This window comes from Eptesicus fuscus, chromosome 2 (assembly GCF_027574615.1).
Source record: "Eptesicus fuscus isolate TK198812 chromosome 2, DD_ASM_mEF_20220401, whole genome shotgun sequence".
Taxonomy (NCBI): domain Eukaryota; kingdom Metazoa; phylum Chordata; class Mammalia; order Chiroptera; family Vespertilionidae; genus Eptesicus; species Eptesicus fuscus.
This window is the reverse complement of record NC_072474.1, coordinates 49002601-49021599: the sequence shown is the minus strand read 5'-3', so window position 1 is coordinate 49021599 and position 18999 is coordinate 49002601. Positions and strand designations below refer to the sequence as shown.

The window sequence follows — 18999 nt, the reverse complement described above, 5'->3', positions numbered from 1 at the left end:
GCCGCAAAAACCTGTTGCCAAATCCAAGCTGGTGTGTTTCATGGCAAATGCACCAGCACTGAGCTCAAGTTTCTTGACAAGTCTTATTTATGGGGAAACAAATGTAGGCTAGATTTTGTTGAACTATGCGGGTCTCTTCCTGGGAGTAACATTTGGTATGTCTACGCAAAAGGGCAAATCGTTTTTAAACGTCTCACATTTTATGGGTGTGACGGAGGACACGATGCTGTTGCTGCTGGTGATCACAACGGAAACCAACATGTAGGGAGTTGAGTCCGAGTTTGTTGTCCCGTGAAATCGAAGAATGAAGTTGTGGACAAAAACAGGGGGAGCAAAGTTTACTGAGAGCATCCGTGCGAATTAATGTCTGTTAGTCCATGTGTGGCGGCCCTCATGGCCATAGGCCACACGGGCAAGGGGATGTGCTCCCCGCAACAGGAGCGTCAGGTATTCACTGCGGGCTGTGCAGGGAGAGGGAAAAAGCAAGCATGCTTGTTGTTTTTTTTGTATATATACTTGTTAGTTCCTCCTGATTGGTCCTTTCAAAGAATGTTGCCTTAATAACATTCTTAGGATTGGTTATACGCCTCACTGTCTTGTGATTGGTTATCTGCAAGCTGCCACTTTTAGCGATATCTATACATTTTAAAGCTCATGTTTCCCACACATGCCTTTCCTTCCCCACCCAGTTGGGGTGTCTTAGTAACTCTGCCTAGTTGGGTTTCCGGTTCTATTTCCCCACTCCATGGTCCCAGTTCCTGACGACCTAGCTTCCCTCCGTCTTCTCACAACCACCGTTTATTGAGCATGTGCCACAGACCACATGGTTTTCATTGACTTGTCACCACAAAATTAGAAGGGACAGACTACTGTACCCATTTTGGAGATGAAAAAACTTAAGTTAAGCAACTTTCCCAGAGTCTCATGGAGTGGTGCAGCCAAATTCCAACTCTGTTGTTTTTGTCTCTAAAGTTTATTTTTCCCTAAAGAAACCTGAGAGGCAAATACTGCCCTCGATTTTGTGAATAAAAAAAAAATTGTTATGTATTTTCCATTCTATTTTATAATAATTATTAAACCTATACCATTTATAGTAGTTGGTGCCATGAGGATGCACTAATGATTAAGACATAGTTTCTGTTCTTTAAGGACTCATGGACTGGGTGATTTTGCCCCTCCAGGCAACATTTCCCAAATTCTGGAGCCATTTTTGATTGACACAGTGGGTGTGTGAGGAGCTATTGGTATCTGCTGGAGTACAGCTGAATGTCCTACAGTGCACAGACAATACCTGCAACGAAGTGTTATCGGGCTCAGTAGTGGTGAGGTTGAAATGCCATGGCCTTCAAGAAGAATGGAGACACTGAAAAAACGGGGGGACTTATGCTGTACCTTTAATGATGATGTGATATATTGTATTATTTGTTCAAACTTTTTGCTGACATTCCCTATTAGGATCTTCAATGTGGAAAAATTATACCTCCAACCCTATTAATACCAGGTATGCCCATTGGGCCTGCTTTGACCAGTGCAATATGGATAATCGCTATGGAGCCATGTGTAGTTTTGCCATCACTCTTTTCCCCATGAGTTCTTTCCAGCAGTCTCCCTGTAGCTTGTCTGTAAATTCTGCAGCCACCAGCAGGTTGATGGTGGACCATTAGGTGAGCATTTCTCAGCCATGATGTCCCAGGATGCCTACATACTGAAGTGAGAAGCCCAGGAAAGAGAAACAGGTGGTGTTCTGAATTATTCCTGGAGAATGTGGCATATCACCAACCCATTTTATTCATGGAGCTGCCTTGGCAAAACTTCCAAACTGGCGGGTGTATTGCCTGTGTACCCTGGAGGGTCTAGAAAAGGGTATGGACAAGAAATTCAGACCTTCAATTATGCTCATTAGCTTTTCCTGAGACGTAGAAACTGAGAAACAAGATTAATAGGTCCTTATCTAATCATGAACACTTGTTCTTAAAATTATAATTAGTCAATAAAAAATGAATGTAGTAATCTTTCTAACTGGTAGGATAGCAAAGATATAATAAATAAAGTTCAATACTATAAACTTTCATGTGTAAAGAATTTTTTCAAGTAGGTGCTACTCTGTTTCTGGTTTTCATTTTTGCATGAGGAAAACTTCAAATTCACACTCATTTTGAGTGTCTATACATTCCTGGACTTATAGTTGTGTACTACTTTTTTTTAAATCAAAGCTTAATTGCTTTAGAATAATAGCAAAAACATTTAAGCACCTATTTGCAGTTAACCAAAGAGTAGGCATTAATTTGCCTCCTTACACTCCTAATTACCTCTGCAAGATCCAAACATAGCTCCTTACCAACCAGCCATGGCAGCATTTTCCTCTTAAATGCCTGGCATTCCTCTGACCAGCTTCATTCTTTGCCCAAACTTCAACTGCCTTTTTCTTAGACTACTCTCACTTCCAGCCACTATCCCTAGATAACATTGTTCAAATTGCATGCTTATGCAAAGGATGCCTTAATATGTAAATCACACTGGGATTCCCACTAGTTAGAACAAGCATGTTAAATTCAAAGGATAACACAGGCCAAATAAACAAAGTTTAAGTTTATGCGGGCTGCAAAAAAGCAAAAGCTTCAATTTTCATAGAAATATAGGTTTATTTCGATAGAGACATGCTGAATACAAAGGGCTAAAATAAATGAGTAATCGTTAACATAAAATAATAGAACATTTTACTAAAAATTAATATTTTTTTCTTGAACATTAACTTACCAGGCACTGAATAGCTGCACAAATTAATAAGCATAACACAAATAAACCTATTTTTCTTGTTCTCTGAAAGTGAAATATTTCCTGTTGCGCACACCAAATAAGTCAGTCCAAGACTTATGATGTGGCAATCGGTTGCTAAAATAGTCTCTGCTAGTATTAGTGGAGAGAAATAGTGCGTCTGCGAAAAAGGCACATCAGGGAAATGAATGCAACATGAATATAGTAATCAGTCATTAGCGAACGTTGTAGTTCATTATTAATAATCATGTATAACAGGATATTGTAAAAACTAAGTGACGAAATTTTTATTAAAAAGTTTCTTACATACCGTTATATTGGTTGGGCCACAAAAATATTCATTGTGAGCCGCATGCAGCCCGCAGGCCACAAGTTTGATATGCTTGACTTAGACCCTCACAGTCAACTGCCTCTAAACATCTCTCACTGGACAGTTCATCTTTATCCTAAGCTCAATAAACTCTGTAAGGAATTTATTATAGCCATTATAAAATATATTATATATGATACTATTTTCCAAGATATTACTATCAAAATCTTGATATCATCTTTGAATCATCTTCCCATTGTCCACACAAAGTAAATTTTTATGGGCAATGATTTTTTTTTCTTTCCTAATCACTCTGGCACAAGCCTCCAATTTTTTAAGTGTATGAACCCTGCTCTTGCTCCTCTCATTGGGACTACTATTATCATAGCCTAACTGATTTCCTGTCTCCTGTATTTGTTCTTTCCGATAATCTTTCCCTCTGCTCTCAGGATTAATTTTCCTTCTCATCCCTACTAAACTTTCCACCCATAAAAATAAAATCTACCCTTTGCCACTTGGCATACACTGGCTCCAGTCACTTCCAAGTTTTTTTCCTACCACTATCCCATCTCATTCTCACCTAGTGACGTAATAACCATATTCGTGTTAGCCAGCCTGGACTAAGTTACACTGCACTAACAATCTCAAACTCTCATTGGCTTCAACAAAGGTTTATTTCTTGCTATGATACCAGTTCTTTGGGGTAGACTGCATCTCTACTCCATGTTATATTCCTTGGAAATCTCTGGTGAAGGAGCTCCTGCCTAGAACTTGATGACAAGGCAGCTCAATTGATAAAGTAGGTTGGTGATAAGCGACAGTCCCTAAGAATAAGTCAGAACACCACCTACATCTCTTTCTAGGGCTTCACACTTCAGTATGTTGGCATCCTGGAACATCATGGCTGAGAAATGCTTGCCTAATGGTCCACTATCAACCTGCTGGTGGCTGCAGAAAATTGCAGACTCACTGCTGGAAAGAAATAACAGGGATGCCTTAGTTTTCCTGGGGAGAGAAGGCATTAAACTACTTGGTGTTAAATTTCACTCATCTCTGTGAAGATAGAACCTGCCCTTCTTCTGAAAGCAACACTAACCTGAGTAATTTCATCTGGAATGATAATTTCCGCTCACGTCTCCACCTAACCAGTCTGTCAGTTTGCATTTTACTGTCCGAAAAGAACTTAAGGTCTTTCTCAGATTTGAAGAGTTTAGGACATAGTCTTCTTTCAGGCATTTATCAAATATTTATATTAAACTAGAGGCCCGGTGCATGAAAATTTATGCACTGGAGGGGGGTCCCTCAGCCGGCCTGCCCCCTCTCACAGTCCTGGAGCCCTCAGGGGTGGGAGGCGACCCAGCGATCAGGGGAAGGCATCCCCATCACATCTCTGATGCTGCCATTGCCAGAAGTGCAAGCCTCAGCGGCCCTGGTTACCTGAGCCTCCGGTGGCCCTGGGAGGCTGGGCAGCTGCCATCAGAGGCTTGCCTGTGCCTCGGGCTGGCTTTGGGTGGCTGGGCAGCCAACATTCGAGCCTTGCCTGTGCCTGGGCAGCTGGGGGGCTGAGGGAACTGGAGGACTTCGGAGGCAGGCGCACAGAGCGGCCAGACCCGCCTGGGGGTGGGCCAGCCATGCAGCACGCCTGCCTCCCCGGTGGGGCTGAGGGGACTGGGCACTGCCATCTTGTGGCTGTGGGCACTGCCATATTTGAAGGTGTGGCAGTCAATTAGCATATTCCCTCCTTATTGGCTGTGGGCACTGCCATCTTTATGAGGGTGTGATGGTCAATTAGCATATTCTCTCTTTACTCAATAGGATAAGGTCAGTTCTTTGGAGATAGTATAATTTACACCAGAGAAGGCTGTGTAATCTTTTGTTTTCTATGCCTAAGCCATCCTATCAAAATCAGTAAAACATTCTCTCTGACTGCACATAATTAGAATTGTAGAGTTAAGTTGCAGAGCCTCATGTTCCTGATCCTCAAGATCTGACCTCACTTCCTTCATTGGGAGCCCAGCATCCTCAGGTGCCCACTGTAGCAGCCCATATTTGCTTCATGTTTCTGACCTTTCCCTTCCATCTTTTTGAAAGTTTTGTGTGGCGGTAGAAGGGGGTCATAGTATATGGTGATAGAAGATTTGACTTTTGGTGGTGGGCACATGGTGCAATATACTGTATAGACCTTGTAACATAGAAAGCCACACCTGAAACCTATATGTTCATGTTGATCAATGTCACCCCAATAAATTTAATAAATAAATATTAAAAAAGAACGTTTTGTACACATTGTCACATACATGGAAGCTCGCTGGCATTAGTGGCACACTGCTAATTTGATCAGCTAATCACTGGAATATATTACTGGGAGTAGACATCTTAATAGGCTTTTCCCTAGGGTCTTTCTGAAGACATAAAGCCTTAATCCAATTACTATCATTAACAAAAGAATGTTCAGGAAGATGGAGGAGATATTTCTGAGACACCTTTAGACCTCTTTTTAATTATATCATGTTAGTGATTGGCAACTTTGTCTCTCCACTCTGTATGTGTGAAGAATAATAAACCGAATGCCAGTTTGATGTGGGCTGAGCAAAGATGAAGCCGTGGCTCATTATTAATATTAATATTGTTGCATTTTAATTAGTGATTGGGATAGTCAGATTATTTAGATTTGAGCAGTTTTCTAGATTCAAACTTTTCCATCATAATTCACATTACAAAGACTTTCTGAAGAAACTTAGAATAATTCACAAGACAATTAAAACAGACCAGGAGAAGCATCAAGGTAGTTCCTAGTGAGGCGGGTGAAGTCTCTGATCTAGCAGTTTTCTTAGTATTGTCACTGCTTCTCTATATAGGCCACGTAGTAGGGATGATATGGGAGTGCCTCTGTGAGTGGTGGTAGAGTGATGTAACACTTTTATGCTCAGAATGAAACTAGGAAAAATGAAGGTGGGTAAATGATGTAGAGGAAAAATTAAGCTTCAGACATCAGAAGGATGTGCCCTTCCTGAAACCATTCAGAAACTGGTCTGGGGCTGGGAAATAGATGGGGCCAGGAGTGGACTATGGTGACGGCATCCAACAATGCCCGGAGCAGGGGCTGGGCACAGCAGCCCTCAATGACTCCCCGTGTCTGACTGCTCCACCGTGGATGAGAGCTGCACTTTGCCTGTGCTTTGAGACCTCATGAGGTTCCTCCATGAGCGCACATGCTTGTAACAACCAGGCCCTAGGTATCTTTGGACATCTAACGGGCCAGAGGAGAGTCTCCACTCTCCACATTTGGGAGGCTAGAAGTGACAGAGGGAAGTATATACTTCTATTATCTACAAATGTAGAAATGGGATCAGACAGGTTAGCTTACGCAAGTTCCAACATAAAGAAAGAAGAGTAGCATTTGAGCAATGTGTATTTAATTTCATAGCTTGGGCTTTCCACATTCACTCTATTTTGTTAAAATAGCACAAAATACCAATGCTGCAAACACTAAAATATAGCTAGTAGTCTTCTGCATGTATTATCACTTTTCTTGGCTATACATATGTCTGGGTCCCTCTTGTGGTGGCTGGGATGGATCAGGCAAGGATGTTGCACCAGAGGGTCTGCATGGAAGTGTTGGGTTTTAGACTAGCTGGACAAGTAAGGGATTTTTCTGTGATGCTAAAAACATTCAAGTTGAGAGAATTTGTGGTCTAGGGATAAAACTGCACTGTCTGAAGAAAACTGAAATAATCAGAAGAGAATTTCTCAGACTCCCACCACCCCATCCTATATAATAAAGAGGTAATATGGAAATTGACTGTCACACCCTCACACAAGATGGCCATCCCATGTGGTCACAAGATGGCCTGCAGGGGAGGAAGGGCAGTTGGGGGCGACCAGGCCAGCAGGGGAGGGCAGTTGAGGATATCAGGCCTGCAGGTGAAGGCAGTTAAGGGTGACCAGGCCAGCAGGGGAGGGCAGTTGGGGGTGACTGGACCAGTAGGGGAAAGCAGTTGGGGGTGATCGGGCCAGCAGGGGAGGGCAGTTGGGGGCAATTGGGCTGGCAGGGGAGCAGTTAGGTGTTGATCAGGCTGGCAGGGGAGTGGTTAGGAACTGATCAGGCTGGCAGGCAGAAGCGGTTTGGGGCAATAAGGCAGGCAGGCAGGTGAGTGGTTGGGAGCCAGCAGTCCACAGGGATTGGGCCTAAACCAGCAGTCGGACATCCCCTGAGGGGTCCCAGATTGGAGAGGGTGCAAGCTGGGCTGAGGGAACCCCTCTCCCCAGTGCATGAATTTTGTGCACCAGGCCTCTAGTCCAACCATAAACAGCATGTGTACTGTTCTAGTCTGCCTTCCTACTTGCTTCCACAGACAAACTCTGTGCCTTCAATTGCAAGAGCTCTCTCTACTTTTTCACTAGACCCATAAACTATCTACCAAAGGACATCACTGCTGCAATTCTTTCTTCTCTCTCTGATCAAGTTTTGACTCTCTAATGATTCCTAGCAGCAACCACACATTCTGTTAATGACCCCATCTAAAAACATATTCCTTTGATTTCACTTTCTTTTATAGTTACCATCCATTTTGAGAAAAAATTTAAATTTTAAAATTCCTTCTCCTTATTCAACCCATTTCAGATTGGTTTAGTCCCTGACCACAGAACTGAAACTGTTCCTGCCAAAGTCCCTAATCAGCTCCATAGTCCTAAAGCCAATGGTCCATTCTCAGTTCTCATCTTACCTCACCTATCAAAGCAGTAGATACGGTTGATCTTTTTCTTCACTTGGCTTCTAAGACATGGCTCTCTCCTAGTGGTATTCCTAAAATGCTAGATTCTCCTTTCCTGCTTTGTTGCTTCTTTCTTTATCGCTTGACCTCCTACAGTCAGAGAGCCCTAGAGTTCAAACTTAATCCTCTCTGTCTGTCCTCACTTCCGTGATGCTATAATTCACCTTCATGGCTTAAAATGCCACCTACATTCCAAAGACTTCCACATTTATATCCATAATCCAGATCTCCTATATTAAACTTTCTACTTGATGTCTCCACTAATAGACAGTCAACTGTATATATCCAACATTGAACTTTTGATCTTCCTCCCAAAAGATGTTCTACCACCACCCTATCCCAATATTCACTTGATGGCAACTTCAGGCTGAAAATCTTAATAGGTCTCAATTCCTCTCTTTTGTTCATATCTTCCATCTAAATATTCAAGAAGTCTTGTTTGCTCTACTTTCTCATACCTACCCGCCAATATGCTGATGTGAACTGAATCATTGCTCACCTGGATTTCTGCAGTATCTCAGCTTCCATTATGATCCTCTCGCACACCATAACTGGAGCAATCTGTTAGAAATATACTGGTAAGTCAGATCATGTTGCTCCTCTGCACACAACCTTTCAATAGATTCCCACCTTAATTAGAATGAAAACTGAAGTCTTTACTTGTTACCATTACCTCTCAGAATTCATTTTCTGCTATTCTTCCTTCTCTCACTCCCTTCCAGGCACACAGCCCTTAGGGCTTTTGCAGTGGAACTTTTCTCCCAGGTAGCCATGTTACTAACCCCTTCAAATTTACTCAATTGGCATCTTCTCAAGGAGGCCTACCCTGATGACACCACCTAAAATTACAGCTTTATTTTGAGCTCTTGAATCCCTCCACACTATTCTATTTATTTCATTTTTCCCATAGTATTTATCAGTTTTCAACATACCATATAATTTACTCATTTATGTTATCTATTGTGTACCGTCTGTTACTTTCTAGAATGTTAGCCCCACAAAGACATGGATTTTTTTGTCTGTTTTGTTCATTGATACTTAAAGTGCTTAGAAAAGTAGCCTGGTATATTATAGATGGTCAGTAAATGTTATATGAATGAAAGATTTCCTTTACCTAAAGAAGAGCTATCATGAAGGCAGGGCTGGGGAAATCAGGAAATAGAGGAGGGAAATTGGAGCAAATGGTCCAGGATGAGGACAAGTGTAGGTGATAGAGCTTTGTGTGATGTTGGGAGGTGAGTCAAACAGATGTAAGTTGCTATGAAGCATTGAAATCCCAGCTTCTTTACAATTCTGCATATAATGTAGCTTCCAGAATCTCTACTTCTTTGATTATCCCCTCTGCATACATTTTAGTTGGTTGGAATCCCTTAAAAATATGCTGTTCAAAATCAATATCCCAGATATACTCAGACCAGCATCTCATTAACGTTGTGGGCCATCATCTCCCTTTGTCTGAACCTACATGTTTAGCAATGCAGTTACAAAGGTCATTGACTTCCCAGGGTTTAATGACACATGACTCAGATGGAGCCTGCTGTCAGCCAAAACCACAGTTACTTTTGTTTATTTTTTCAACACAAGCCACACTTAAACAAAATCTGCTCAATTCCACTCTTTTAATCTATGTGTATGACTTTTATATTTTTTCTTTTCAGTTTAGATCCATTATTCTGACCTGTCAAGATCTCAATCAAGCATTTTAGTAAGTCCTTACAACCTTTCATTCTCTGGAAATCTGACAATTAAAAAAAAAATGATTGTGAAGGTATTGATAAATGGCCTGGAAAAGGTCCATGGCAAAACCTGTTTCAAACTATTACAAACCTTTATTTCCATAATAACAGGACCCATTTAATATTCAGGATATAAGTTTAAACCACTATTTCTTAATTTTGCCCACAAAATTGTTACAGAGTAATTTTTCAAATGCTTTGCTGAAATCCAAACGTACTATTCCTACAGCATTGTGCTGATTTTCTAGTCTAGTATTTTACCCAAAAGGGAAAGAGGCCAGTTTGGCATAGTTTTATTAGATAAATCCATGTTGGCTCTGGGTGAGCTTTTGATATAAGCTCACGCAACACATTTTATTAATTCTGTCTTGAGGTCAGAATTACTATCTGCAATTTGAAGATTTGACTTTCTTCATCATAGTGACATCTTATCTCTGTTTATTTTGTTACTTATATTTGGAAGGAACTACTCATTACTCCTTCTGGATGAGTGGTTTTTGTCATTTACAAAATATTAAACAAATTATATATGATTTTATATAAATGCATATATGAAATATTTTATATATATATATATTTATTGATTTCAGAGTGAGATAGAGAGATAGAAACATCAATGATGAGAGACAATCATTGATTGACTGCCTCCTGCACACCCACAACTGGGGGGATCGATCCTGCAACCCGGGCATATGCCTTTGGCCAGAATCAAATCTGGGACCCTTTCGCAGGCCAATGCTCTTTCTACTGAGCCAAACCAGCTAGGGCCATATGTGAAATCTTATCATACAGATTTTCTTTTTCTATTTTAGTTGACTCTCTTCTCTACTTATCCCTCTTCCTCAACTCATCTTGTTCATTTACTCTGCTCCAGGCACCTAGAGAACATATTGGGAGAAGGAGAGGGAGAGGGAGAGGGAGAGGGAGAGAGAGGAAGAGGGAGAGGGAGAGGATATATGTATTTCCATATATTTTGCATGCTACTTAATCATAGATGACTTTCTTTATGAACTCTCAGGTAGCCTATTTCAAAGAGAATCAGTTTATTTATCTTTCCCTGAGAGATGATATCACCCATAAAATTTGCCTTGAAACATCTATTTTATACTTTAGACCCCAATCTAAAAAGAATAGAATAATTCATTTGTTCTTTTATTCAATAAGATTCACTGAACTTCTCCTATGTACTAGACACTGTGCTAAATTGTACAGTAATTCCAAGCCTTGGTAAGATGTTGTGTTTAATTCATCTCTGTATCTTTTCTTTTGCCTCTGAATAAAAAAATAAATAAATCTCTGCTGCTTAGAAGGCTTCTGTTATGGACTGAATGTTTGTGTCAAAATTCATGTGTGAAAGCCGTCACGCCTAGTGTGGCTGTATTAGAGGGCCTCTAGGGAAGTAAAGTTAAATGAAGTCATAAGGGTGGGCCCTGATCTGATACAATTAGTGTTCTTATAAGAAGATACACCAGAGTTCTTCCCAGAGGGAGATAGAGGCTGCTGGGTGACAGCCACAGTGTGCCATAGATTTTTACTTTTTGTATGGGGAAGAGAATGAGGTGATGAACAAGGACACATTGCTCAGTGTACAGGGAAAAATAATATCTTGATTTAATAACATCAATAACAATTCTAAATATTCATGATCTGAATATTGTTAACTGTGTGGTTTACTTCCTCTCAAGACTCAAATAGGAAGATGCATGCTATAATATTCAGCAAGATTAAATATTAGTGTCCTAGTAAGTATTATAAGCTAATTGATTTTCTCCCTCCAACCTCCCCCTCCTTCCCATCACTTCAGAATGCTACTGTATTTAGATATAGGGCCTTAAAAAAGTTAATGAAGCTAAAATTGGGTTCTTAGAGTGGGCCGTGACCCAATATGATTGGTGTCCTGATAGGAAAAGGAGATTGGGATACAAAAAGAGGCAGCAGGGATGTGTGCACAGAGGAAAGACAAGAGGGAACCCAGGGAGAAGATGGCCATCTCAAGTCAAAGAGAGGCCTCAGGAGAAACCAAGCCTGTCTACACTTTGATCTTGGGTTTTAGTCTCCAGAATTGTGAGAAAATAAATTTCTGTTCTTTAAGCCATTCTGTCTGTGGTACTGTGTTATGGCAGCTCTAGCAGACTGATACAGAAAGGATTAAAACATTGTACTTTTTTGTTTTTCTAACCTACCCTTCCTTTAAGATTCTGAAATTTTATTGCAACTGTTCCCTTTGCTATTTTGGGAAGTTCTTCTGGCCTACTCTCAGATACCCAGAGCACAGTATCATTTCTAAGAATATTAAGTACTGGCATATCACACAGAGAACACGATTCTCCTTTATTAACCACAAGGTTAACTAGTCATTTTGAAAAACATGCAGAATGCAACATGACATCTATAAAAAGTCTGTTCTTCCAAAATAACCATGCCTAGGACACACTCTGAAATCAATTTTCACTTATTATGAAGTTTATTGTTCTATTTACTTGAATTTTCCTTCCAAGTTCTGAATGTGACATTCGGCATCTCCTTCTTTATAAGAACAAAATAGTGGTGTTCCCATCCAGATGGTGGGAGGTTGGTAAAAACAGACCCTAGAATGAGCCTGTTAAGCCCACGCTCAATCTTCAAGGCCAAGGTGACTCAATGTAGCATGCAGAAGGATGAAGCCAGAGTCCAGGATCAGGCCATGTGGTATTTAAAAAATAAATAAATAAATGAATAAATGAAAGGACAGAGACGGGAAATAGCTGGACTGACTAAGAATTTATTCCTTGGGGCCTAAATCTCCTTGAGGTTCCTTAGCTAAATTCCCACACTTAGTGTATTTTGTTGAGCCAGTTCCTAATATGTTCCCTGCTTTACCATGGAAGCATTTGCCCTGCAGCTGGGGCTCATTTGGTTTGGATTTTCATCTACAAATTGCTGTCAGCAAGAATCTTTAGGAGCTAATTGGTGAAAGTGACCTAAAAAGGGAACCCCAGAAGAGACCCAAAAACACTGAATTTTCATCCTTTCTTCTCCCAAGAATTTGTGTAACACTTTGCCAAGGAACAGCTAGCTTTGAAGCTTGAGTAATCACTTTTATGTAAAAGCTAAAAACCACCTTAGATGGGACAACATCAGACAAAAGTATGTTTCTCAGTCTTGTAGTTGAGTGTAGTGTGGCTCGTGTTTGCGATTCATAGTCCCGTTTGGGCACGCTTCAAAGGCAGACTCCAGGCAGAACGTCGCAAAGCTCCGCCAGCACCAGCACATACAGATTTCCAGTCACAGGGGCCTGTGCTCAGTGCCTGCATCTGAGGAGGATCACACTTGCTTTCTTTTTAATTTTCTCTGCAGCTTATCAAATGGAGGCCACTTCACAGCAGGTCACATAGGTCCACACTAAGAACAAAATTTATAACAATTTGATTTTTCTTAAAAAAATACTTGCAATGATACTGGGGCTTAATACAAGTGTGGGAATTAAATTGGAATAAAGAAGTTTGGGAATAGCTCAGGTGATGGGAAAGCAATTCTGCCATCACAGAACAGATAGTGTAACAGGTAAAGTAGGCGTGAATATCAGCTTGCAAAACAAGGTGTATAAACGTGTAATTTTCCATTTTGATATAACAACCAGTTTTTATCTCTATATCCCATTTCCTGAAGTTGTGCAACTTGATCTTATTCTGTGTAGGGTCTTCAATGTCCTGATGGTTACTATCTATTTCATTTTCCTGCAGGGACTTGGCCATTTGCCTTCATGACTCACCATCTTGATGGTCCGCCTGCCTATGCCTAATGGGCTCCAGCAGCTGTGTTTACTATTTCTATGCAGAACTCTGGACATAAGAGTCATTAGGCCACTTGGCACAGTGCATGGGAGGCTCACCCTGGGTCTGGGCCAGCTGTTTAGTCAGTACCTTCCCAAGATCTTGCCACTTCCTTGAGGCTCTATAAGGAGAACATCCGTTCTTCTGCTTTTGGAGTTTTCATACCTCTTGGGTTTGGCCACATTTCAGAAGCAGAGCCTCCTCTAGACTCACCAATGTTTATATCCTCATCATTTTGTCACCAGCTCTCCTTCTCTGCCCACAAGGGGCATATTTTCTATGTTTGAGGTAGTGAGAAACTCTACCTTCCTCAACCCCCTGGGTTTGGAAGCCCAACATTCCTCATATCTCTTGCTCTTAAACATCTATCTGTGTCGAGCCATTTCTGCACTTGAATCTCTATCTTTGGAAACAATATGTAGGAAGACATTTATTTTTCTTTGCTTTTTGTTGTGGTTGTTATGTAATATCCTTCCCCTAAGGCAAAAAGGGATTGGGGTGAGGATGAGGAAGGGAGGAAAAAGAGGAGGGACAATGGGAAAATTTTTAGGGAAAAATAGTATTGATTAACACTTCAAAAATATGTTTGCTCCTTAGTAGCTTCCTGTTGCAATCTTAGGGCTAAAAGGAGACTGACTACTCTGGGATAATCCCCAGCAACCATATATCATCTTCCACTTGTAATTTAGAGACTTTCCTTGTCTGTTCTCATGCCCTTAACATATCTGCTCCATTCCTGTGTTGGTCTTAAGCAAGTCCTTGGCTGGACAACCAGTACCCAAAAAGCCTCATGTTCTAAAATGTCCTCTCAGCACATGCATGTATTCCTGTTCCTGAAGTCTTTCCTAACCAATCCCCCAAAGACTAGGATAGACTTACCTTGTTATTTGCTCTTTTGGTACTTTATAGTTCTTCTTTTATAGCACATGCCACAACAGTGATTATTTAATTATGCTATTATTTGTTAAATATTTATCTTGCCCACTATAAATATAGGAACCATTCTTTGTTATTCATTGCTGTGCCCATAGCACTTGGCCTATAGCAAGCATGTAATAAATATTTATTGGGTAATGGATTAATGAATGGTAAACCAGCACTTTGTTCAGGGGGAGGGAAATAGAGGACCAAATTTGAGTTTCTACTACTCCAGGCACTTTCACAGATACCTTATCTGTATCCTCACATCTGAACAAAAGCTTCACTATCCCTATTTTGTAAATAATGTAAATATCTATGAGCAAGAACTCTGAGGGTGCAAGAGTTGAGGGAGATTCTTCCCAAGGTTATTCAGTTAATAAAGAGCAAATGTTTCATCTATTCTCTTCTTAATATGTGTTCTCAGATAACATGTTTCCAGGTGTCTTTGAAAACAACTCCATAACTTCTACAAAAAAAAAAAAAAAATAAAGCTGATATCTTATCAAGCAATATTTGCTTTTTTGAATAGAATGGTGAGTAGTCTATTGAAAGGATTTTAGGCCGATTATGGTGCCAGTGTCAATCAAATATCTCTCCCTAGGTTATTTAATCACACCGTAGGGATGTACCTGTGTTCTGCCCACTTTTTTCCTTTTTCCTAAAAACTAGACTTGTTCCATATTAGAATCTTGCTTTTAAAATATGAGTCTGATATATGTATGTATGCATAGTCTATGGACAGACAATAGGGTGGGGAAGGCTTGGGTTAGAAAAGGGAATGGGGTGGGGGGACTAATGGGGGAAAAAAGAGGGACATCTGTCATACTTTCAACAATAAAGATAAATTAAATTAAAAAAAGAATATGAGCCCTGGCCTGTTTGGCTCAGGCCTGCAGACTGAAGGGTCCCGGGTTTGATTCGGTCAAAGGCACATGTTCAGGTTCAATTCCTAGTAGGGAAAGTGCAGGAGGCAGCCTATCAGTGATTTTTTCTCATCATTAATGTTTCTATCTCTCTCTCCCTCTCCTTTCCTCTCTGAAATCATTAAGAGTATATTTAAAAATAAAAAATGAATATGAGTCTGGCATTGGGGATAGAGCATTTACTCTATGCAAAACATTAAAAACAAAGCAGAATAAAAATTTTAAAAGGACATATTTCTATTATGATGGCTTATATTGTCGAATGTAAGAAATGTGATAATATAAATAATTAGTGCAATAAAAATTTTTATGGATTTTATGACTTAAAAAAATGCATCAAGGCTAGACTGAGATTGACTGAGAGAGATTAACACAGAGAGGACTGGAAGGATTCCTGGAGGAGAGGAGATTTAGCCTGGGCCTTGAATAAAGTATAAAATTTCTGCAGGCAGATAAGAGGTGATTGTTGGGGTGATGGGCATTCCATGAAAACCTAGTGGTTTATTCTGGCTCCATTTCTTCAATTTAGAGGACTTCCAAGGAGCATATGTGGCCCTGGGGTCAGCTTACAAGTTGGAATATAATACATGGGGTTTGAGTTTCTTTGAGGTTTGAGTGCGTCAAGGCCAGCTTAGGTGTACCTTAAACAGAGCCAAACTCTAGATTAGTTTCAGAGCTCTCCTGATCTCCTGGAAGTGGTCCTAACCACAAGACCGTCTCTGGGTCAGAGCAGATGAGATCAGGAAGCCCTCCCCAACAACAACCCCACCCACTCCAGATGGAGTTAATAATTGCCCTTGTGCCAGCAACCTTTGCAACTATTGCTTATTTCCTTCACTGACTTGCCTCCCTCCACTGCTCACTTTGTTTACTGGGTCATGTTTCCTCCATACCCTGGGCTCTTTGAGAGGAAGGCTCTGTTTCATCCTCATTGTCCCCAGGTATCTTCAGCATCTAGTATTTTCCTAGCATCTAGCCTAGGAGGGACGCAATTCATTGAGTAGAAATGAAGACATCCCTGCTAACCCCAACCCCCTGCTAGTTCTTATGGAGGCAATGTATTTTTATATAGGTTGTTATGAATCTCATCTAGCTCCATAAGTTAGATATCTTATACTATTATTTGACAGACAAAATATTGGAGGCTGAGTGATTACATGACCAAGGTTGCAGAGTTAATAAGTTCATATTTCCAGACTTGAATTCTATTTTTTTTTTTGCAAGAAAATATTGTGCTCTCCATTGTAAAGTTAATTCCAGACCCATGCTTAGAAAGAGGAGCAAGTTCTGAATAAGAGTTTGATGGGACCCACAAAACTTCCTAATTACATTAATATCAACTATTGTTTGTCATTAATTCAGAAATGCCCTTCTTTAAAATTTCATTGTTGGTTAAAGCATGATCTTCAGAAGACCACTTTTAAATTTCATGTTTTCTGATAGTTATTATTTGATAATAGAATTTACATGATGTGGAACAGTTAATTTCCAATAACAATAAATACTTTATTAGTAATTTTTCTAGTTGCCTTATATATTTTATTTTAATTAGTTCTCACAACAAGCTATTGTCTTTAGAAAACGGAGGCAAATGTATGTTAAGTAGCTTTACAAAGATGACACAGTAAATGATAGAACCAGTATCCCAATCTAATAGCTACCCAATGTCATCAAATATTTATTAAGGGTCGGGTCTGCTCTATGCCTGGGAGATAGAGTAATGTACCAACCAGATGGATTTCTGTCTTCATGAGCATTCGTTGTAGAGTGGATGACAGGCTATAAACCAATAAATAATAATTGTAAATGAGACAATGGTAAAAACAATGAAATAAATAATTAAGGTAATGTAGTAGTCTCACAGGGGTAAGAGAACAAATTGTGGCTACTTCAGATAATAGGGCAGGGAAGGAAGGGAGACTTGAAGAATGAGATGGCACTCTCTGTATGGGAAGGGAATGGAAATAGCTGATTCCTTGTGACTAAAGCTTGGGAAAGGGTTGACCAAGGAGAAGAGAAAGGGGCAAGGCCATGCTTTTATGTAATGGGAGTTTTAATTTATTTTAAGCACAGTGGGAAGAGTTTTCTGCAGGGGAGTCAAGTGATCTGAGTTATCTATATATATAAAAAGCCAGCGACCATAATGGCATCATGACCATAATGACCATTAGAACAGAACCACCACAGCCCCTCGCAGGGCTGGCCCTGCCTCCAATGGAGCAGTTAGGGGCACCCCTAGGCAATAAAATAGGGTGTGAGTTGGATGGGGGAAAGTCAAAGAAATAGGGGGGAAGGTCTTAAGGGTCTTCAGGGTTGGGGTGGTCCATCCAGAGTAGGTTTGGAGTGTGCTGGGGAAGGAAGAGGAAGATCCGATTAGAAAATGGCATCACTGCTGGCCTCGACCCCTGCTGAAGCCGCTGCACGCGGAAAAGCAGATCAAGACCGGGCCCTTCCTGGAGGCAGTGTCCCACCTGCTGCCCTTCTTTGATTGCCTTGGGTCCCCAGTGTTTACACCCATCAAGGAAGACATAAGTGGTAACATCATGAAAATCAAAACTGTGTACAACACTGACCTGGCCAAGTTCCGGTTCCTGCAGAACATCCTGGAGGCGGAGAAGGAAATGTATGGAGCAGAGTGGCCCAAAGTGGGGGCCACGCTGGTGCTGATGTGGCTAAAAATGGACCTCTGCTTCATCTAAGGTCTTCCTGCAGAGCATCTGTGATGGGGAGCAGGAGGAGAGGCACCTAACCTCATCAAGGTCAATACTACCAACGCCTATGAGATGGCGCTCAATAAGTACCACAGCTGGATGGTGCAGAAGATCTTCCAGGCAGCGCTGTATGCTGCGCCCTGCAAGTCTGACTTACTCAAAGTGCCCTCCAAGGGCCAGAACGTGATGGAGGAGGAGTGCCTGGAGAAGGTCTTCCTGGTCAACTACATGTCCACCATTGATGTCATCTATGAGATGTACACCACGATGAACGCCGAGCTCAACTACAAGGTGTAGGTGTGCCCAGCAGCCAGCACTCCCAGAAACAGACAAGCCAGAATCACTGTGAAGCAAGCCGGCAGGCTGCCTTGGCCTGCATCCCCTAGAGCAGCCCAAAGTCTGGCTGGGGTTGCAGGGGACAGCTCAGGTTTCTGAAAAGTCATTTTTGGGGTCTATCCTAACAGAGCAGTAAATAACCACTCTATTTCTGAATCACCTTTAATTTCACAGCAGCACAGACCAACTGCCTTCATTTCAGTGTGATAAAAATCAGTTAATGTTGCTAATAAGTCAAGTCCTAGGGTTTTCTGTCCCCGTCCCTCCATGTGGTATGTGACTTTGGGGGAGCCCTGTCACACACCTCATTTTATTTTATTATTATTTTTTAATTTAACCCTTTGCACTCGCTTGCTTTTTTCTCAATTCCTTTATTCTAATGCTAACCGTGTCAATTCACACTTGACATCCGAGTGCAAAAGGTTAATAAATCTTTATTGTTCAGATTATTACAATTGTTTCTCCTTTTTCCCCCCATAGCTCCCCTCCACCCCGTTTCCACCCCACCCTCTGCCCTTACCTCCCCTGCACTGTCCTCATCCATAGGTGTACGATTTTTGTCCAGTCTCTTCCTGCAACCCCCATCCCCTTTCCCCCTGAGAATTATCAGTCCACTACCTTTCTATGCCCCTGATTCTATTATATTCACCAGTTTATTCTGTTCCTCAGATTTTTAATTCACTTGATTTTTAGGTTCACT

The 18999-nt window shown here is 41.0% G+C and overlaps 1 pseudogene; it reads left to right on the top strand.

Annotated features, from left to right (window-relative positions):
* The first annotated feature begins 363 nt into the window (after positions 1 to 363).
* LOC103299791 (glycolipid transfer protein-like) lies at positions 364 to 18260 on the top strand (annotated as a pseudogene).
* Positions 18261 to 18999: the final 739 nt, after the last annotated feature.